This window comes from Cricetulus griseus, chromosome 5, assembly GCF_003668045.3.
Source record: "Cricetulus griseus strain 17A/GY chromosome 5, alternate assembly CriGri-PICRH-1.0, whole genome shotgun sequence".
NCBI lineage: Eukaryota > Metazoa > Chordata > Mammalia > Rodentia > Cricetidae > Cricetulus > Cricetulus griseus.
Window position 1 is genome coordinate 187,955,154 of NC_048598.1, and position 23,593 is coordinate 187,978,746.

The following is a 23,593-nucleotide window of genomic DNA, read 5'->3' on the forward strand; positions in this document are numbered from 1 at the left end:
TAATGAAGAAACTGCCCAACCCTTCACCAGGATGACCATGTGCCTAACCACACTGTACCCTCATCTCATCTCACACTTCCTGTCAATGTTTGAAAAGGAATGGCTTTGCCTCAGTGGCCAGCTCAGAAAACAAACAAACAAACAAACAAACAAACAAAGAAAACAAAAAACAAAAGACAAAAAAAAACCCTGCTCCAAGATCATTAGCTATGACTACATCTGGCTGCACCCTTCCTGTCTCACAACAGAGTGAAAGTGTGGCCATCCTCATTTTGGGGTGCTACCCACAATGCACAGAGCACATGCTCTGTGAGTACGTACATTGTTTGACAACCTTTTCCTGGCATGTTCACATCTCTGCCACAGAGAAATTTTTGGTAAACTTGCTCTGATGGAAAGCTTGCAGGCTCTTCCTGAGCTGAGAACACAACCTTCCATGCTCTCAACAGCTTCTGCTGGCCTCTAAGGATCCCCTAACATTTCCCAACCTCTAGTGAAATTTTGAGCAATCTGTGCACGCGTTGTCCCTGCCTCCCAATGATGACAGCCTTCTCGAGAGACGGACACCCAGATGGAAGTGAGATCTTGACTTCAGGAAGAGTGGAATTTAAAGTTACTGATACATGTTGTTGACTGATTTTCCTGAAATATGGCGTATTTTTCTGTTCCACAGCAATAAGTAAGGGACTAGTTTTCTGTAGTACCTTTCCTCCATCCATGGCCACCCCACCCCCTCAACCTGGAGATTTAATTTGTTTTGAATCCAGAAACAGGTCTCACAGGGGCTTCTGGAGTGACTGCTTTTACCCAGTAATGGCCAATCTCTTTGTTTAGCTTAACCAGCCACATTAATCAAAGGAACTGCTCTGGTTTCACAGTGGAGCTCCTCTGAGGTGTGGCGCCCCTCTTTTACCCAGAACAATCATGGCTCCACAAAGGTAAGTCAACACCAAGGATGTTTGCCTAAAACACAATCTGCCAAGAAGTCACTTCTTTGAAGGACTCACCATCAACTGGCAACGGCACTAAAGATGACCTTTAAATTCTCACACAGCCTTGCTTCGATGTCAGTCGGCAGGACTGTCACACGGCTCTCTCTGTGCTGGCAATGTGGAAAATGTCCCCGTAGTCCCTGTAATCAGGTAGCTGAGCACCCACTGCTGGAAATGTGAGCAAAGGGTTGTACCTTTCACTGTCCGAGGGCTCTTGGGGGAATGTAGTCACATCCTCTCTCTCTCTCTCTCTCTCTCTCTCTCTCTCTCTCTCTCCTCCCTCCTCCTCTCTCTCTTCTCTCTCTCTCTCTCTCTCTCTCACACACACACAGAGAGAGAGAGAGAGAGAGAGAGAGAGAGACAGACAGACAGACAGACAGACAGACAGACAGACAGACAGACAGACAGAGAAGTCCTGGGAAGATTTGACAAGATATGGATGCAGGATTGCACGTGGAGGATTTAGGTGTGCCTCGCCTTTTGACATCATGACAAGGAGCTGTCATCTGCAGAGTTCACCCTTGAGAACCAAACCTTGGAGTTCTAGAAGTAAAACGCAAACTCCCTGCCATGTTCTAGCAAATTTATGCTTGCGTTGGGCTGTATTCATGGTTGTCCTGGGTCACATGTCACTCTGCATGTAACGCAGGCACATAGACCTCTCAACCCACATCCCTACACAGAGCAGGATTGAGCTCTGGAAGCTTCAATACAGGCACAGCCACTGTGCCTGGTGCCTGGTGCAGGTGAGAGGCCTGCTCATCAACCCACCCAGCTGCTTGCTGGGTCCAGACATAGTTTTGGAAACAGAGCAGGGGACTAAACCTCTGAGGAACAATGGCCTGGTTCACAGTGATTGGGGCCCAGCAGCTGGCCACAAGCTGTGAGATGTCAGGACATCAGCAGACCCACAGCCCCTCTATCTAGTCAGGGCCAGCTACGAAGGCCGAGGAAGCCATGACAATCCCCTGTAGATCTGGGGGATCCAAATTCAGGCTTAATTTCCTCTGCATTTTCCAGCCTTGGGGAAGTAGGAGCATCTTCACATGGGGAAGAGAAGACGCTCAAGGCGAGCAAAGAGAAAACCCACTTTAAGGGGGTGGTGTTTACCAAAGATTACATTTGAATCTGGAATGCTAGAAGATGTGTAGAGGGTGGGTTCTACGCTACAGAGGTTGAGGGGTCATTTTCTTCAGTGGTGTAGCCACTGATGAGTTGCTCATTGTCCAGCAAGTGTTCCCCAAGCCACAATCATGCAAGAATCCCTAACTAGGCTTAGTTGATGAAATGTTTTTAAAAGCCATTAAAGTAAGACAGGGAATAGTGGAGAAGATAGGGGGGCTTCAGAGGGAGGAGGGGCGTAAGAGAGGGTAATGGATGTCACTGTAATACATTCTGCATGTCTATGGAATTGTCAAAAAATTAAAACAGAAAGGTGTCCGGCATGCAAAACCACAGAATGAGGTAGTACCATTTGTAAATCAGTGGAACACATTGGGCTATATCACTCCCGCAAAGCAAAGCAAAGAAGCCCATGCACACTGCACACTGCTCACATGCAAAGTTCAGGCTAGACAGACACTGTGCACACTTTCATTTGCACCCAGATGCTGTCTCCACAGGGTGCTGGGGGAGTCGCCCCTATTGGGTTCTCTTGAGGAAGAACTCTGAGCCTGTAAGGTGGGGGTTCTCAACATGTGGGTCACGACCCCAAAGACTATCAGAAAACATAGATATTTACATTGCAACTCACAGCAATAGCAAATTTATAGTTATGAAACAGCAATGAAAGTAATTTTGTGGTTGGAGGTCACAATAGGAGGAACTGTACTAAAGGGCTGCAGGCATTAGGTAGATTGAGAAACCCCGCTCTAAGGCATCAGGGTAATAGAGAAATACCACACTCACTGAGCCTGTGTTTGACCTGAGATTGCATTTAGAATGTCAGAACATTTGAACTCACTCAAAGCCTGAAGCTGCCTGCTGAGGTGGACCGCTGGGCATCAAACACCTTCTCCTTGCCTGCCTTGCTCTATACCATCATCTCTGTACCTCAGTTTACCTCTTTGTAATATGTAGACACTGAGCAGTCACTGGCAGGCAAAGGAGGCGTGGATAAGTAGAATTCATGGCAGAGATCTGGTGCATTGTGGAGATGAAGGAGGGCACTTTGGCGATTCAAGCTAGGTCCTCGGTGCATCTCCGTTGGCTCTTCTAGTAGGCGAGACTGGTAGAAGTTGTTTACTGAGACATTGTCCTAGAGGGCCAATGAGAGAACATGCTTGTCCACAGTCCTCTGTGTCTCCCCTCTCCTCACCCCACTCTCTCTAAGTCACCAGCCCTGGCTCTCAGACTAAGGTCTCGGGGCCATCTCTCAGTAAGCTCGGCTGCCTCTGGAGCATTTACCAGAATCATCCACAGTGCTTATTGAAGCACAGATGAGCAAGCCCAGCTCAATGTTTCTGATTGGGCAGGTCTGGAAAATGCTGAAGAATATGCATTTCCAGAACATTCCCAGGGGGTGTGCGTGCTCCTTCCTGAGTTGGAGAGCTCATTTCAAGAACCCAGACACAAGGGAATTGGGCTGAGCAGCAGACTGCCCTTGTCATTTGAGACTGAGCTGTGTACCACACTCACCAGTGGGGCTGGTAAATGTGCAGAAGCCTGATTATCAAACCAGCATATGCCAACAGTCTGTCCCCTAGTGTGACCATTGGGGACATGGCAATGGCATCAGAAGTTTGGGTTCATGGTGTCAGTGTTCCTCCTGATTTGTGTGACCCTGGCCTATGTAGAGAGCCTTTCTCAGCTCGGCTTCTTGTCCGGAGAATGGCTATGGGAGTGGCAGCACACCTTCCAGAATGTGCCAGAGACTTGGTGGGTACATGGAAAGTGGTTGCATGATGGTCTCAGGAGGCAGAAAAGATGGCTCAGTGGTTAAAAGCACTTGCTGTTCTCACAGAGAATTAGAATTTAGTTGCAAGAATGCACATGGCCCACAACTCACAACCTTCTGCAACCCAAGTTTTCAGGGAGGGGATCCAGTGCCCTCTTTGGGCATCCTTGGGCACATCATGCTCATAGTGTATATATATGCATGTAGGTAAAACACTCACACATAAAATAAAAATAAGTGAAACCTTTAAAAATGGATACAGCTGCATTTGTGGTAGGTACTGGCTCATAAAGACATTCAGGACACTGTTAATTGCATTATTTTTGCCTCTATCTCTAGTCACATATTTTGCCATGGCCATGTTTGGTTTCAGTGCCTGATTTTGTTTGATTGAGAATCTTTCACCTTGATTTTGGTAAGTCCAACCCAGCCATGTCCCTGTGGCCAAGCTGTCTGGGTCAGATCCCCTCATCCTCAGCATCCTTGGCTTCCACTTTCTGCAGCCTCCACCCTTCCTTGTTTGTGATCACAAGCCCACTGAACTATCTTTTCTTCTCTGAAGTCCTCCCCAGTGTTCCCCTCTGTTCACAAGCTCCCAGAGCCCTCTATTCAGCACATTTTTTAATCATAATTATTGGTTACATGTCTGGCTCTTGCTTAGGCACAAAACCTGTAATTTATTTTTCCTGTAGCATGAGACACTGGACGTAATAGGTGCTCAATAAATGATGCCCTTGCCAACGAATGTCTGCTGTGCCCTTTGGAGTCTGGTTTCAGACATGGAGGGACCATTCCAGCTTGGCCTCTTTCTCTGGGGACATGATGCTAACCCCCTTTTTTACCACAATCCCCATTTGTTCTCCTGACTCTGGTTCTCATGTGAAATGAAAAGTGAGAGCAGAATGTGGCATGGAAGGAAAGCCAAGCCAAAACTCGAACACCACGGATGAACTTCAAACAGGGACTTAAAACATCCAAAATCAGAACCAGCTTTGCCAGGACAGGGTAGGAGCAGTGAGGCACTTGGTGGCTCTCTCAGATGTTCTGGAAGCACCCTTTGATTTCATCTATTTTGAATTAAATTGATTGAAATTCAAAGCCCAAGCCAACATACCACATTTCCTTTGGTCAGAAGTGAAGTGTGAAAACCGTGTTTTGCGTTCTCGGTTGGATGCCCAGCTCGGGGTTTGAAGTGTGACAGGCTGTGGAGGTTTGGGGTTACTGGAAATTTCAACATTCCTTTGGCCCAATCTTCCAGAGGAATTAGAGAAATTGAAAACGAGGAATTGTAAGGGCCCAAATTATCAGAAGGGCTTCCATGAGGATTCCCCTAGACTCTGCAAATTGCCTCGGAGCTGAAGGCATCCACATGTGGCTACGGCTGGGCTGGCGGTACTGAGGAGAGAGTGAAGTCATAGAAAGTCCTGTGCTGGGGAGTTCCAGCCCATAGAGAAGTGAGCACACCCTTCCGCCTCAGGTAGAAAAGGAAGAGAGAAAGCCCAAGTGTGCTCACAGTACCTACAGAGTTGGGTTAGCCATCAGAAAGGAAACTCCTTAGACCAAGCACAGTTATCTAGCTTTTAGTAGTCAACTTCAAAAAACTGTGTGTGTGTGTGTGTGTGTGTGTGTGTGTGTGTGTGTGTGTGTGTGTGAGTACACATATGTGTTTGTATGTGGACATGTGTGTTATAACACATGTGAAGGTTAAGAAGATGATATTGTGACATCAGTTTTTTTTTTCTTCCATCTTTGAGTTCTGGGTTTCAGTCTCAGGTTGTCAGCTTTAAGCCACAAGTTCCTTTGCACGCTGAGCCATCTCACCTGCCCAGTCTGACTTTACATTGTGATCTTAAGAACTTTCTATGTGGGCATCCATCACTGTCTAATTGTTTTCTCAGTCATACCTCTGGAGTTAATCAATGACTGAGGTAAGGGTTCACATCTACCCTCCTCTGAAGAAATCAAATCACAGGAGCATATGTAGCCACTACAAGACAATGGTGCAGAGCTCAGAACAAGAAAAAACAAATTTCTAGACCTCAAAAATAGAGGTAAGCTGAAGCTGGCATGACTGAAGTATTGGTGACCCATGGGTGTTATATCTACATGGAGGCTTAGAGGCTCCCGACCACACAGGGGCAAGAGACAGGCCCCATAGCCTTCTAGAAGAACCCCAAAATGCTTTTAAAATATGTGTGCTTGAAATAATTAGAGACATCATAAAATCCAGAAATCATAAGCAAACAGAGGGGGCTTCTCACAAAAGAATAAGTGAGGAAAATGGATACTTGGGACTTGTGGGAATGATATTGAAACTGGAAAGTAAGAGGCCACACTGAGCTTCACTGGTGCAGAGCTGAATTAACTCTCACGATAACAAGTGTGAGACCTGTGAAGAAAATAAATAACAAGATAAGAAAGAGTAGAAGGGAGAGAGACGGGAGAGAGAGAGAGAGAGAGAGAGAGAGAGAGAGAGAGAGAGAGACAACCCAATAGTCAACAACAACTGAAGAAGCACCTGTTCTTGATAGGTGAGGACCAGACAAGGGTGTCCCTGTGCCTTCTGCTCAGAACGTTCTCCAGTGTGAGCAACACTGGCCAGCAGAACATCATCTTAATGGTCACAGACATATGCTACACATGGTAGCAATGCTCCTCCAAAGAGTCATTGACTATCTCTCTAAAACGCCAATACAAAGCATGAGAAATGACCTTTCAAATTGGTTGGGACTTCCAAAAGTTCCCCAATACAATATAGTCTGTTGTTGTTGTTCTCAGTTGTCTCCCAGAACTTGAGGGCAAAAACAGATGGCTGAAGACACCATGTACTTCAGGTGCAGGGCTTGGAGGCATTGAGCTGGAACTGACCTGGAAGCCTTCACCCTGGGGACTGGCTCTCATGGTATCTGACAATGATTTTTAAGCTGCCAATGGAAAAAAGCAATCAAAAGTCCTACCCATCTATAACACCTATGAACCACAACGATGACCAGCCCAGCAAGATACTACTGATGACACAATAGTGACATTTATATCATGAGGATAAGCAACAGTCACTTAAGGACTGATCAACAAGCAAGAGTTCATCCTTGGTACTGCAAACCTAGCCAGCTACCTGTGACTGCAGAGGTCATAGACCTGAGGGAACCTACCACTGAACTTTTCTAAATCAAAACCATTTCTTATTCTAAATATTTATCCTTACACCAACAGGTAAGTGTGATTCTTACCCCTCTTAATGAAACTTCTTTTTAGTACAGATAGAGTTTACTTCAGAACTCCACAGTCAGTTAAAATGCAGACACTAAGTGACCCTAGGGAGACCATCCCCATCTGATACAGCTACAAGACAAGCTTATACTGAGGCTCAGGGAACAATGTAGAGAGGGGGGTGGAAAGATTGTAAGAGCCATGGGACAGGGAACATCTACTTCGAGATATTGCAGTCTAGCCATGACAGCAAAGAAATCTCAACAGTATAGCTGCCTGACCAAGACTTGAATAAATGGAAATGCTAATTGACATGCTGTATTAGTCAGAGTAATAGAATTTATAGAGTGAATGTCATATTATATATAGAAAGGAGATGTATTAGAATAATTTACAGGCTGTGGTCCAGCTAATCCAACAATGGCTACCAACAGACTGAAAGTCCAAGAATCCAGTAGTTGTTCATTCCACGAGGTTAGGTGTTTCTACTGCTCTTTAGTATATGCTCGGATCCTGGAGAAGTAGTCTCTAATAAACGTAAAGGAATAGAATTGCCAGGGAGCAGAGAGCAAATGGGCAAAGCAAACAAGCTTTTATCTTCCATGGCCTTATACAGGGCACTTTTCAGATTTTACACTGAAGACTTGCCCATTGCAAACTCTGCAAATTGAATATAAAACATTATAAATAAACCTCAAAATTTAGCTTCTAGGCTTGAGAAAGCAAGCAATTCTCCAAACTAGTCCCTCCATGTGTGTTCGAGATGCCAGCAAACGTGTGAATATGTGGAGGACAATGGGATACAAAGGAAAGTAGACTCTAGCCTGAAGTATTTGGCTACACTGAGTAGTTTAGTGACTTTTAGAATGCAAATAGAGAAGTAATCAAGGTATTTATTTGTTGTATATGCTGTAAATTTGAGAGTTTGCAATGTATGAATGAATGTTTGCATATTTTCTAAAAACTTCTTATGTATGACAATAAAAAAAAGATTATCTTGGTGTGATGGTTCATGATTTTAATCCAGGTACTTTGTTAACAGAGGCAGGAGGATCTCAATGTGTTTGAGGCCAGCCTGGTCTACACAGAAAGTTCCTGTCTAGCCTGGAGGCAGCCTGCCTCAGAATAACAACAAACCAGATTAGAAAGAGCTGAGGGAGAGTGGAAGCTCTACACAATCAGACCATTCATGATTAGAAACCCGTGGCCCTGTCCACACTCTAAAGCATCATCTCCTGGATCCCTAGTGTCACAGCCTGAGTTTCTGAGCTCATGCTATTCCTGGTCCCTCCTCCTCTGTGGTGACAGAAAAGAGCTCTTCTGTCCACTCTTGCACATCCTGGAGGGAGCCCACTACCCCTGGTAGTGGTCTTCAAAGGCAATTCCTCACCCAATGGCAGAAGGCTCAGAGACACCCCAGGACCCAGTGGCCTCCTGAGAGCTCCACCCACTTTTCCTTGGGCCAGCAGGGTGATCTAGCTCTCAGGAGATGGTGATGAATATGTGTTAGGGGTTTCAACATTGTGGAAATGCTGCAGCAAGCCTGTGGTTTCCTCCCTCAAACCCTGAGCTCTGGGGCCTCCAGCATTTTTCTTTATAAAACAAAATTGCTGCCTTATTTAGGAGGAATCTAACTCTTATTATTTAAAGTGCCGTGGCAGATGACACATTGAGAAAATTATCAAAATATAATTCAACTGCATGTTGGTAGTGGGCAAAGGAAGCATTCACCCTACTGTTGTAAGAATAACACATGAAGAACTTTGATTTTTTGTTGTTTTTTTCACCCTACTGTTGTAAGAATAACACATGAAGAACTTTGGTTTTTTGTTTTCTCATTTAAAATAAAACACTGGCTGGGCAGTGGTGACGCACGTCTTTAATCCCAGCACTCAGGAGGCAGAGGCAGGTAGATCTCTGTGAGTTCAATACCAGCCTGGTCCACAAGAGCTAGTTCCAGGACAGCCTCCAAAGCCACAGAGAAACCCTGCCTTGAACGCCCCCCCCCCAAAAAAAAACAACCACCGGGCATCGTGTTTTGTACCCACCCCTTCTTTCCATCAATGGGTAGAATGATCTAATTTCTCAACTTCCTTAGGGGAGAATTATGAGAGTACAGGAATCGCCAACAATTCTAATTCAAATAAGGTCCTCCCTGAATGTGAGCTGATGTTGGTGTGCCTTGCTCTGTGAGAAGACAGAAGCATGGCAGCCCCCATCATATGCCGCATCCAGGACATTTCTCGTACAATATCACTCAGGCTCCACCTGTCACAATCCCTGTCACCTGCCTTCCCAGAACCAACCACCCCCTTAGTTTTTGCCTGCCTTCCAGTCTCTGAGGCTCCCAGCTTGAAATAACAGCATTTCTTGGTTGCTTCCTCTACACCCTAGTGGGAGGCACTGAGATGTATGGACAAGAACGGACAGAGGCCTATTCTGTCTCTCACACTCATCCACGGGATTCCCTTGTAGGGACTCGGCCATCAGAGTTGGAAACTTGCTCATGACTGGCCTGAGGTCATCAATGATGGAAGGAAAGTATGTGACCCAAGTTAGAGACTGGAATGTGACAGGGCCAGATGGAGTTGGCGGGAGTGCTTGAGGAGCCTTGGATAGGGACTTGGTTAAGCTGGTGGGACAGGTTGGAATGTGATCTTGTTTGGAAGTTCAGTCATTATATAGGTGATCAACAAACATGACCTCACTGGTGTGCTCTAAGATAATATGAGAGAGAGAGTGCTCTTATGAATATGGACACAGCCTTAATTAGTGTAGTGTTGTTTTAAAAAAATTACCCAAACCCAGATACATTAGGAAGAAAAGTGATCCCACTGGCTCATGATCCAGGTGGCTAGAAAACCCAAATGTCTCATATCTGTGATGAGATCCTCTTGGCTACATTATAATACCTGAATAGAAGCAGGGAGGAAGATGGCTGTGTTCAGAGAGCACATAGGTGGAAGCCAAGAAGCAAGAGAAAATGGAGAGCTTGAGAGCTCTCCATTTATTAAAATGGGGTAGGTGCAAAAATAAAAGCAGGGTTCATCACCAAGCTCTTATATTGGCCCCTCCTGTGATCTGCTTTGTTTTATTTCCTCTGTGGGCTTTTCTTTTGTTGAACAGAGTCTCATGTAGTCCAGACTGGCTCTAGGTTCTCCATTAAACAAAGATGGTCTTTAACTCCAAATCCATTTATTGTTACTTTGTAACAATCCACTTTTTTATGGGGCAGACTTACCACTCCCACAAGGAGGACACAAGTCCTTTCTGTCAGCAGATCATTTTCTAGTAACTCCCTCCTCTCAAAGGTTTGCCATTTCTAAATACTACTGAACTGGAGGCTGAGTTTCTGGTCTGCAAACCTTTGTACGATATACTTAACCTCAGCAGGCATGAACCAGTGTCAAATGGGATGAGGAGGCAGAGAGCTGAGCCCCACACTTTAAGTCAAGGTGCCTGCTTGCTGGCACTCTCTGGAAGCTAGGGACACACAGTCTATGACATACAATCTATGTCTTCTCACAATCAACTGCCTTCCAACATCTCCATCTTGGGTGTCTAGCCTCCTTTACAGCAACAGAAACATACTACATTTGTTTCTGCTGTTTATGCCACATAGTGTGTGGCTCTGTTAGCTGCTCAAAGCATGGGAAGAAGCAAAGCGAAAGAGCATGAGAGAAAATCCTATACCTATTTTCCTGAGTGGCCCTGCTGCCTTCTCTGCTGATTTTAGACATTTGTGGATTGATTCTCACAGAATCCTTGCAGTGATGCTCACACACACACACACACACACACACACACACACACACGCACGCACGCACGCACGCACGCACACACGCACGCACCACACAACACACACACACACACACACACACACACACACACACACACACACACACTCACACACACACACACACACTCACACACACACACTCACACACACACACACACACACTCACACACACGCACGCACGCACGCACGCACACACACACACACACAGCCACAGTTACTTCTTAGAAGATCAGCAAGTCTAGTCTAACTTCAAAATTTCTCCCTGGCACAATGAAGGTTACTACTGGAGTGTTGAGGTCACTGATGTGTCCCAAGCTTTGCCAGAGCATTGGGAGCCAAATGCTGGGTGGTGGGGCCTGCAGAAAATGTGAATGCCCCCCCCATTATGCACTTCCCCGCTGTGTAACTTCTTCATCCACCTGGCCTAACCTCTGATGTTCCCTGTGTCAGGATCCTCAGGCACCCAGACACACCCCTCTTCAGTGACCCCCAAACAGATCTTTCTATCCAGTTACCACATACATCCCTGCAAATCTCACCATTCCTGCATTTCTGTCTCTTGACTTTCTATACACACCACAAAAGATCATACTAGAAAACCTGATTGGGAAAGCCTCCTTCTGAGGGAACTCATTCACCAAGTGCTGAATGCCGTATGTCTCATTTTTTCAAACAATGAGCCACTCTCCTGACAAGCAGGATCCTTGGGGCAGGGGTGTAACTCAGTGGTAGAGCACTTGCCCTGCAGGCCAAAGCCTTACCTTCTATACTCCAAGTGCTGCAAAAATAAAAGCAGGGCTCATCACCAAGCTCTTGTATTGGCCCCTCCTGTGATCTGCTTTGTTATATTTCCTCTGTGGGCTTTTCTTTTGTTGAACAGAGTCTCATGTAGTCCAGACTGGCTCTAGGTTCTCCATTAAACAAAGATGGTCTTTAACTCCAAATCCTACTTGTCTCACTCCCAGTCCCTGGTATTGCAGGCATGTGCCTGTATACTCACTTTTTCATGGTGTGATTTTAGGCATATCTCCTGTCTTCATTGGGAACAGCATGAAAGACCACAGGAGACAAGAATCTGTCTCTCAAGTACTGAACAACCTGTAGGGTGTCGTGATCCTACTGTCTATTCCCCTATTTGGCCACTCTTCACTCTCAGGGGTACAAGCGATACCATGGTCCAGGTGTAATTCTAGCCAACATGAACAAAAACCAGAACAAGATATCATATCTCCTTCATTCTGGATGTCTCCAAGAGGTTGCTTACTTCTGCAATCCTACCTGTAAAACAAGGGTGATGTTTGGTAGTGCATATTCCCACATATTCAAACACAGAAAGCCTTGGAAATCACTCTGTAGACATTGGAAGGCCATCTGCAGATGCCAAATATTGGTCTGAGGCAAACTTTCAGGTAGCAGCTACTCTCAGGGTGACCCTGCAGGATGAGATCAAGGGCTGTCTCTCTTGACCTGCCCAGTGGCAGACTATGCACTCTGAAGAGCATCCCCTGTTTAGTCTCCCCACATTGCTAATGACCTTTCTGGGAATGCAACATGGCCAGCCATGGTCCTTGATTCAGAATTCAGAGCTAATACCCAGTCTCACCCTTTGCCAGCCTCTCATCCAGCTGCCCCATCCTTGCAAAGCCCATTTCAGTCACATTTCCCCAAGCACCATTGCCTTCTCATGGCCACAATATGGTGAGGGTGACTACTGCTCTCCTGTCTATAAACAGTCTGACCCCTTCTATTTCTGTTCCCTGCCAGACACCTCAGCTTGTTGCCCTAGCTCCAGGCATTTAATCTCACACTCATCCAAAACTGAGAGGCTCCTTACTTATTTTCAGATGGGGCAAAACAAACAAACAAACAAACAAACAAAACAACCAGTCCAGAGAGAGTTTGTTCAAGGTCATGTGTAAGATAGTGACAGGGATCACATTTAAGTTCACATTTTACTGCATTCAAGACTCACCTACTGCCATCACATGGTCTCCCTGGGTCAGGGAGAGTATATCTTCCATTTCAGTAGGCCAGAGGAGGTTTGGGTTTCTCTACACATGGCATGGGGGAAGCCTAGTGAGTGCCAGAAAGGTCTACTCTCCTGTCACTCTGTCCTTTGTCTGTCTTACACTCTTCTTCCCATTCAGATGGTCTCAAAGTTCAGAAGGTCCAAGTTGGGGTAAGGAGAGAAGCGAATCTCTCCCCCAATCCTTACTCCCTTCCCCCAGCCCCCAAGAGGGAAGACCTACGTATGCAACAAGACTAGCATGAGAAGCAAAATTGAAACAGGACATACATACACACACACACACACACACACACACACACACACACACACACACACACACACACATTTTATCAGAATCAAAGAAACTGTAGCTAAAAACATCCCATTGCCAGTGAAATTGGGTGCTTCTTTGAAGTCTGATGTCTTTTTTTTTTTACTGTGTCTATATTTTTAAAGAAAAGGGAAGGAAGGAAAGAAGGGAGAAATAGAGAGAGAAAAAGAGGGAGAGAAAGAAGGGGGCACCTGGATTAGCTTTCCATTCATTCAGCTAGCATGAAAGGAGATCACTGGGGTGGGAGCAAGGACTGAGTCCTGGGAATGAAACAGGAGTGGGAGCTTATGTCCTGGATTAGCACATTGATTAAAAGCAAGTTCCCTGTTCTTGAGGAGCCACGCCCATCCCAGCCCCTCCAACCACTAACCACAGTTATTTCATGGGGCTGCTCTTCATCTTACTTACTGATACACTCAGCCTCAACTGTTGTGGTTCAGACAGTTTGTTTGGGGGCCTGGGGTGGGGGTGGAGAAGAAGGTATCTGCAACCAGCTGTTGACATGTGGGAAGCACCCCAGCTTTAACCCTCTCTGTGATAAGCCCTATAGTTTCCCACCTGCCCCACAGGGAGCACTGAGCTGCAACTGGGACCCTCGGGCCTTCTCACTCCAGACATGTTTCCTCCTTCCTGTCACTATGGGGTCTCCTCGCTCCACCCTGAACCATTTCAACCCGGCCTGCGGCTTCTCTAGTATCTAGCTTTGATTAATCTGTCCTGACTGCAAATTGCACGTCCAGTGCCTTAACAAGCTGCCAGTCTCTTCCATTTCTTTAAAGGATGTGGGGACGAAAACAAACCTGGAAACTTCATTCAGAGGATACTCTTACAAACCACCACAAGATTACAGACAGCCTTCTGGGAAGGCTCACAGACTTACCTCAAGCTAAGCTCACTCTCAATCTTGTACCCCTGCAAGTTCTGACCCTCCATCAGTATTCCTAATGTAGACAAATTCAGTCACTCCAAAAATTCACTCATCACTATTTCATGTGTCTCATAATGACAATGATATAATTTAAGTTTCAAGTTATTAAAAGAGGAAAACGTGCTAGGTATTACCTCCCCAAAAATAAGATTCTTGTGGTCACTGCCTTTGATAGCCTGGGAGGGTCCCAGTGTTCCATTGAGCAAAGGCTTTTAAGCTTTGCAGAGAAATTACTTAATATTCCTATTTTAATCCCTGCCCAAATGGCCTGTGAGTTGTGAGAGTATGAAGTGTAGTTTTTGTGTGGTTTTGTTTTGTCCCCCTGCTTTGTAAAAACTCAAAATGAGACTGCCTAAACTGCCCCCCCATCTGCGTTTCTGAAAGACACATTCCAGCCAAACTAGTAGGACACGGAGAAAAACATGAGAGAGAGACTCAGCAGCCCAAGGTGTCTTGAGAGAAAATGCACAGTAGGGCCAAAGGCCTGGTCTCTGTGTAAGTGCTAGGGAATCCAAGCCTCTGAGGAATTTGCTTCATAACAACTCAAGACTGTTGGTTTACACACGTGAATCAAGCAGGGTGAAGCAAGAAAGATGAGCGAGATGACAGGAGACAGACCTGTGTGGTTTGCCAGGATGTGACACAAAGATCAAGTGACCGATACGTGACAGGGGTAAAGTAAGGGAGGGTTTGGTAAGAAGGGAAAGAGGCGACATAAAGCCACTATCATTCTGGAATTACGATGACGCCAGTTCTCCTGAAACTTATGGACAATTACAGCAAAGTTGGAGAACATAAAGTTAATAAACAGATGTTAATTGCTTTTCCTGAGTGGCAGCAATGAAGAATTAGAAGGTGAAATTGAAAACACACATCTTTTATATTAGCACCCTCAAAAAGAGACACTCAGGTACAGATCTAATAAAACATGTAGATGGTGTGTGGGGAGATCTATAAAATCTGATCAAAGAACTCAAAGAGGAATGAGATAAATGGATGACAGTCCCCGTTCACAGATACCAAGACTCGGGCATTATGATGTCACTTTCCCAAGCTTGATCTGTAGATTTAAATAACTCCTACCAAGGTTCCAGAAACACACTTTGAGGATGTCAACAAGATGATTGTAAACTTTATTTGGACCAGCAAAAGACTCAGAATATCAAGTTCAGTATGGATGGAGAAGCAAATGGAGGGTTGGCCTTTCTAACGCACTGCAAAGACACAATAATTAAGACAGTGCAGGCCTAAGGAGGTGACCCGAGTTAGTGATTGATGGAGTGGAGTAAAGTTCACAACTGTACACAGGTGTGATCAAACTATTCTACCACGAAAGAAGAAAGATGACATGATGGGGGAAAATTATCTTTCAGCAAGTGGTTCTGGGACAACCAGAAATCCACCCAGAAAAAGAAAAAAAGAAGAACCCCCACACACACTCGATATCTCTCACAGGAATTAACTCAAAATGTCTGATAGTGTGATAGTTAATTTTAATTGTCTACTTGCCACCATCTAGATCACCTTGGAGGAGAGTCTTGATGAGGATTGTCTAGACCAGGTTGAACTGTCCTGATAATGGTTACTAATTGATGTGGGGAGACCCAGGCACACTGTGGGTGGCACCATTCCCTGGGGGGAGGGTTCCTAAAGTATATAGGGCAGGAGAAAGCTAGATGAAAGTCATGAAAGTGAGTAGGCAGCATGAATGCATTTGTTTCTCTCTGCTCTTGTGATGGGGGAAGTGCTTCTGTGTGTTTGTCTTACTGGATGATAAATAAAATACTGTTTGGCCAATGAGGCAGCAAGTTAGGCAGGACTAGGAGTCAAAGAGGATTCTGGGAAATGTAGTAGAGAAATAATGTTCCAGGCAGGAAGTGACATAACAAGGAGACTCATTTAAGCAAGGAGAAACAGGAAGTGTCCGCTTTTCCCCTTCGTGTCCTTGAGCGGCAGAATGTGAGCCACTGGCAAGAGAGGGTTCCAGCGAAAGGCATCCTCTATAAGATAAGTCTTATAAAATATATAGATTTATGATAATTAAGACTGAGCTAACAGATGAGAAATCCTAGTCATTGGCCAAGCAGCTTTGTACCTAATATGTCTCTGTATTATTTTGTCCATCAACGTAGCGGGCAGAACTCTGGCGGCTGGCAGAGACCACCCACGTGGTGGTAGGGCTCAGGCGGCTTTGGAGGAAGGATTTATCGTAACACTCTTGACTGTGGATATGATGTGAGTAGCTACTTGAGTTCCTGCCTTCAGCTTCCCTCAGTAATAGGCTGAAAGCTAGAATTGTAAGCCAAATAAGTCTCTTCCTCCCCTGAGTTGCTTTTTTGGTGGGTAAATTTATTAGAGCAACAGAAATAAAAGCACAAGAGACTCTTAAACTGAAAACATCTTTAAAAAGAAAATCAAAGAGTGTCTGCATGGACTTGTGATTTCTAGAAACTTTTCAGATCTACTGCCAAAGGCACGTCCATGAAAGAATATCCCTAAGTTAAACGTCATTACACTAAAATCTGCTCTGCAAAAGACACTGCCAATTGAATGAAGATACAACCCACAAAACAGGTGGGAATATGGAGATATACCTGATAAAAGAGACCATAAAAAATAGCCAAGCAACTCTTACAGCTGATGAATAGAACAGTGAGTGAACTACCCCACTGGACCTTCACCAGTGACTCATCAAGAAAGATAACGTGGGAGCTGAAGAAATGGTTCAGTGGTTAACAATGCTGGCTGCTATGACAGAGATCTTGGGTACAATTCCCAACACCTACGTGGCATCTCACAGTTCCAGTTCCAAGGGATCTGACATTCTCTTCTGGCTTCTGAAGGCACTAAGCACACACAAGGTCCACAGACATACATGTAGGACAAACACTCATACACGTAAATAAAATTATATAAATCTTAAACAGATAGTTAAATCACTTAAAGGATAAAGGCAACATTCATATTACATGAGAACATAAAAGTAAGCTCTGTATCCATTGTACCATACTGGGAAATTCAAACTAACACAACAATGAGCTACAGGGGGCAAACTGTAAGTGGGAAAAGTCTAGGAGCTCTCAAAGCCCACCCCCAGTGATGTAACTCCTCCAGCATGGCCATACCTCTCCATCTCCTCCAAACATCACCACCAATTCCAAAACAAGTGGCCAAGTACCTGAGCCTGTGGGAAACATTTCTCATTCAACCACCTAACTGCATGAGACAATGATCGCAGTCCATAGTACTTACTCATAGATGGTGAAAACCATATTTGACAAAAAATCTTCATATGAACATTTATAGATGCTTTATTCATAATAATAATTTCCAAGACTTGGAAGCAGCCAAGAAGGAAAAGGGGTTAATAAACTGTGTATATACAGCCAGAGGAATAGTAATGAAACTAAGAGGAGATGGGCTGTCAACGTACCTAGTGGTAGGATGGCACCTCCCATGTATTACACAAAGGGAAGAAAGCCAGTCTGAAAAGATTATACAGTGCCTGACTCCTGCTAGCCAGCATTCTGGAAGATAAGATGCTATTGGGATCACGAAGCAAGATAGTGGTTGTCAGAGGGTAGAAGTAAGTGATGCAGTAAACACTACTGTATCAGGTATTTGTCATGCTGTTGAGACAAAATTCAGGACAAGAGCAATGTAAAGAAGGAAGGGCTTACTTGGCTCAGGGTTTGAAGGTGCAGTTCATCGTGACAGGGAAGGCAAGGTGGCAGGAGCACACATAGCTGGTCGTGTTGCATCCACAGTCAAGAAGCAGATGATTATAACAGACTGACAGATGGTAGATGGATAGATGTTAGGTAGATAGATAGATAGACAGACTGACAGATAGATATGGATGGGTGACAGATAGATATGGATGGGTGACAGATAGATAGGGATGGATGGATGGATAGATAAGGATGGATGGATAGATAGATGATTGATAGATATAGATGACAGATAGATGATAGATGATTGATAGAAAGATAGATAGATGATTGATAGATATAGATGATGGATGGTAGACAGATGATAGATTAGGTAGACAGACAGACAGATACATAGGCAGATAGATAGCAGACAGACAGAGATAGATGGTGATCATAGATGGACAAAAAGATAAAGGCATGTGAATATGTCAGCTAGCACTCAACTTGCTTTCTTTCTTTGTTTTTTTTATTTTATTTTAGTTTTTGTGGTTTCCTGTACTTCAGCCATGTTTATCTCCTTTTTGTTTTGGAGCCATAGTGTCCTGCCTTCGCACCTAGGGCTGAGAACGGAACTACCTAGTTCCTTTCTTTTGGCATTGTTTCAAATGGCATTTCAAAAATGTTGAATGAAAGATGCAGAGACAGCAATCTCATCATGAGCCCTTCTGGGAGCCATAGTCCCTTGGACCATTCACTTCCCTTCCACCGCGGATTAAACACCATCCTGGGCATTTATCTTCAGAACTTTCCATTGGAACAGATTCAAGGTTTTCTCTGCATGTTTAACAATGTGACAGTCACAGTGCAACCATCCTCAGTCTCCATGGTGTTGTAGTTTCAGGCCCTTGCGGATATAAAAATGTGGACTTGCAAATAGCTCAGACGGTGATGGTATATCACATATAACATATATACAATATCCCATGTGCTTTAAATCACTCTATGACTTTTGTGCCTTGTGCTGCATAAATGATATGTAGACAGTTGCAGCAGTATTGCTTAGGGGGTAGTGACAAAGAGAAAACTCCGCACATGCTCAATACACATGTGACTCTTTCTGAATACTTTGATTTGAGTTTGGCAGATGTGGATCTCACGGGTATGGAGGGGTATGGAGGGCTGGCTGGAACGCACAGCAGTCACTTCCCACTATTGAATGACTCTGACAAAAGCATCATTCTGAAGGGCTCCTAGCATCCCGTCACCATCTCAGTCAACAATCTTTGGAAATGACACCTAGAAATAATGGACTGCAGACTGCCGATTCCAATCCCTGCTCTCCACAGTGCCATGCATCTGTGGGCAGCCTGCTCCCATTCTGTGTTGTGACTCACCTGCCTCAGGGGTATAGTGGGGATAGTTATCCCCACCTTCAGCCTAGGGTTGGGTAAGGATTAAATGAGTCAATAAGTACACATAGCCGTTAGACTAAGTTGGCCCTTGACAGCAATGGGGCATAATGATGATACTGTCTTGATTTTATAGGTAGGGATTGAGTCACACACCGGGCTCATGGCTATGCTTGAGGGTCTGACTCATTCTAAATTTCTTCTCCATGAAGTCTCAAGCTAGGGGGTAAATGTGGGTCTTATACTCGCCTCGTTCCACTAACCAGATGGGGCTTTGAATTGAAACTCAATGTGATGACACTGAACCCAGCCACCTCCTCTTCCTTCAGCTCTGTGACTTTGGTTGAGTTTTTATCTTCTCTAGTTATGTTTCCTCATTAATAGGGTATTAAACTCTTTGTTGGGTGGTGGAGAAGATTAACAAAGTCAATGTGTGGGAAGTTTCCAGAACCTCATTAAAAGATAGTCATGAGGGCTGGGAAGATAGCCTAGCCAGTAAAATGCTTGCTGTGAAAGAGTAAGGGCCTGAGCTGGAGTCTAGAACCCAAACACAGAAATCTGGGTGTGGTGGTGGTGCTTGGGATGCTTGCACTGAGGAGGTGGAGATGGGTGGCTCTCTGGCACCTTCGAGCCAGGCAACCCAGTTGAATCAGAGGGTTCCAGGTAAACCTGAAAATCCCTGATTGGAAATAAGGCAGATGAAATTCTGAGGAACAGCACCTAAGGGTGACCTCTGGCCTCCATGTGCATGTACACAAGCATGCATGCACAGACACACACACACACACACACACACACACACACACACACACACAAACAGGCACACACAAATTCACACTTACAACACACACATACAGTCTTTTAAGGCAGTCTCAAAAGACACTGAATATTTGCCATTCCCAATGACCTGAGCCTCAGAATGTGACTGTCCTAGACAGCTTTGATCTGGGAAAGCAAGGAGAAGGCAAATGCTGTGTCAGGTTTCCTTGTTATGTCTTAAACACCTGCTTTGTCCTGAAGGAGTATCAACTTGCTTCACATACCGCATCCCACTGAAACCACACACATGGGTCACTCTTCCAGGTGCTGAAATGAGACTTGATCAATGTCCTCTGATGGACCCTTCGATTTAGGAGCAGTTCCATGGATGAAGACTCATCTCCATGGCAAAGCAGACATCCCTTCCCTTGCTTGTGGATGACTGACTCCATCTCTCAACAGTTGGTGAACTTACACTTTCACAGTGCATCTCTGCCATCCCAGCTTTCACCAATAGCACTGGAGACTTCCTGGGGTTGGAAAGACTGGGTTTAGAATTTTCTTTAGAAATCTTCCCACAGAGCCAGCCTGACCCACTGAGTGTCCTCAGAACTTAGCTGAGAGAGGCCCCATGCCTGGTGTTTGTAGATGAGGAAATAGAGGCAGTAGAGGTTAGGAGTCAGGGACTGGCATCACCCTCCATCTCTGGAATTCTGGATTACCTCCCACAGATGCTGAGAACTCTCTGGATGGAACACAAGTTTCCAGAAAGTCCTGCAGCCACTTGTGGAACGTGACAAAGTATGGACCGATCACACTGTGCAGAGACACGATCGTAGGCTGCCCTAGAGACTCAACTACTTCTCAAGCAGGAAAAATGATCACATTGAGTTGGGTCACACTCAGAACTGTGAGAAAACACAAACAGGCATCCAGCTGTCCTGTTGCTGACCTAGCACCTCAGTTAAAGATGGTGCTGTTAGGTCTGGCAAGGGTAAAGTATCCAGAGTCACACTTGGTAACCCTGCTTATGTCATCGTTTAAGTAGAGAGAAGCAGCAGAACCTGCTTTTGTGGGCGAGAAAACATTTCTAACACTGCCGTATTTACAAATTTCTTAGAAATGGTCTTCTGCCCCAGCAAATCTGACTCTCAGGAACACATAGTTCCCCGCCCTTGATGCTGTGGGGCAGAGAAATTAGAAAGCTACCCACCAACATCAAACGGTGGGACTCACAGCTGTAATCAGTGCCAGTGAGATTCACCTTCCTGGAAATAAGAGTTTTCTCTGCAGCCACAAATCTGTTTTAGGTAAACATCATTGACCACCCACGTGTAGAGATGCTTTGTTGGGAAAACAGACTCCCCCACCCTGTGATTTCATGGCAATGTTCAGGGCTGGGGGCTTTCCACTGAGAAATTCAATTGGACTTATTTTATTCAAGACATTGGAGTCTGTGGTGGTTTTGCTAGAGAGATGTCACAGTTTCCATAAATGGGATTGTTGTGTTTGAGTGGAAAGTTTTTCATTCACACCATATTACTAGGCAGAGACAACAAATCGTGGGCTTTTCCTAGAAGACGAAATGATACTTAAATTTGTCCAGATTTTCTTATTCGAGACTATGCATTCATTGTTCAATAACTGCTTCCCAAATGCCCTTGGGTGGCTGTGCAGATTGGTTTTGACTGTTAAATCGACACAACCAAGATTTAGCAGGGACTAGAGTTTCAACTGAGGAAAGTTGTAAATCAGGTCTGCCTGAGTGCATTGACAAATAGACTCAGCCCATGGTGGGCCATACTGTTCCTGAAATTGGGACCCTAGAGTGCACAAGAGTGGAGTGAACAGCAGACTACAAGATGAGTACCACACATTTGTCATGGCATGCACCTCTCCCCATGCACACACATACAACACACACGTAATAATAGTAAAGGGGTGAAATTTAGCATATTTTCCTCATTCGGTATGATATTCATTGTGGGATTGCTGTATATGACCTATAGCATATGTATATATGTGTTTATATATGCATATACATATATGGATAATATCTATTTTCATTGGTTTCAAGACATCTTAAAACTTGACTATTAATACCCTTCTTAACCCACTGGTTGCAGCATTGACTTGTTTAATTTCTATGGATTTGCCATTGTCAAAATTCCTCTTCATATTGCTCCCTAAATTCAGTGTAATTTGCCAGGAGAAGGTATTTGCTATGAATTCATTCCTAATAAAAATCATTCTGACTTACTTTGTGGGTTACACGCAGGTTACCTGTTGAGGAAATGTCAGCTGCTGCGGAGTAGACCATGAGGTCTAATACTGTGTTTTCTCCACTGGTTTCCAGTGTCGATGTCCCCCCATCGAAGTCATGTGTTGAGGTAACATACTATTGTACAGAAGCATTGCTTTCCTTTTAATCTATTACTTCTTTATCCTCTGTTAGGTGCTTTGATTTGGGGCAATAGAAACCCTAGCTAAGGTTACATGTAGTCAAAATCATTATTTCTTCTTAATGAACCTATCCTTTACCATGAAATAAGGAGATTTCTTGCCTCTATTGTGTTTTGATTTAGAATCTATTGTTTCTAATGTTCCTATACATTCAGTTTTCATGAAATACTACTTTTAAAGATTTGTTTTTCGTATTTTTATTATCTGTGTGGGCTTGGAGGGCGGGTCAGATGTGCATATGTGCACAGGTGCTCACAGAGGTCAGAAGACATCTGATTTCCCAGAGTTACAGGCAGTTGTGAGATACCCAGTAAGTGTGCTGGGAACTGTAGAGTAGCAGGAAGTACTCTCAGCTGCTAAATCATCTCCCCATCCCTGCATGGAATATATTTCTCCAACATTTCTCTTTTGATACTCAAGTATCATTACAAAGATTGGCTGATTTTCTTTTAATGAGCAACACAAAGCTGAACTATTTTTTTTAATCATCAATTCAGGCAGTTTGTTTCTTTTATTGGATGCTTTAATCCATTTGAATTTTGGCTATGCTATAGTTTGATGGTGAAATATCCCACACACGATCCTGCTTGAAAATTCCAGGCCCAGTTGGTAGGCCTGTCATGGAACATTGTGGAAATTTTGGAACAGTAGGAATGCCTGGTGGAGGTGAGGCAGCAGGAGCTGACCTTTGAGGCTTACTCCTGCCTCTGGTTCCTGTCTGTCTCTTTACATCCTGGTCCAGATGCCAGGTGAGGAGCTGCACCCCATGATGCTACCCCAATGGGATAACTATGTCCTTCCCCACCATGATGAACTGAAATACTCTGAAACTCTAAGTGAAAACAAATCCCTCCTCCATTTACTTGCTTCTGACCTACTTGATCACAGAGATGGGGGAAATTACCTGATATGAAAATTGATACTGAGTACTGAGGAAGTTACTGTGGTAAGCTTGGCTCTGTGGTTCTGAATCCTTTGGAAATGAACTCTGTGGGAAGAATGTGAAACGCACATTTTAGTATGGAGACGCATACTAAATAATCCTAGAGTTCTGCACACTAAATAGCAAATTTGGAAGGCCAGAATGACAAGAGAAATGTTGGTAGTGAATGTTTGGTCAGATGGGTAAAGCACCTTATTGAGAA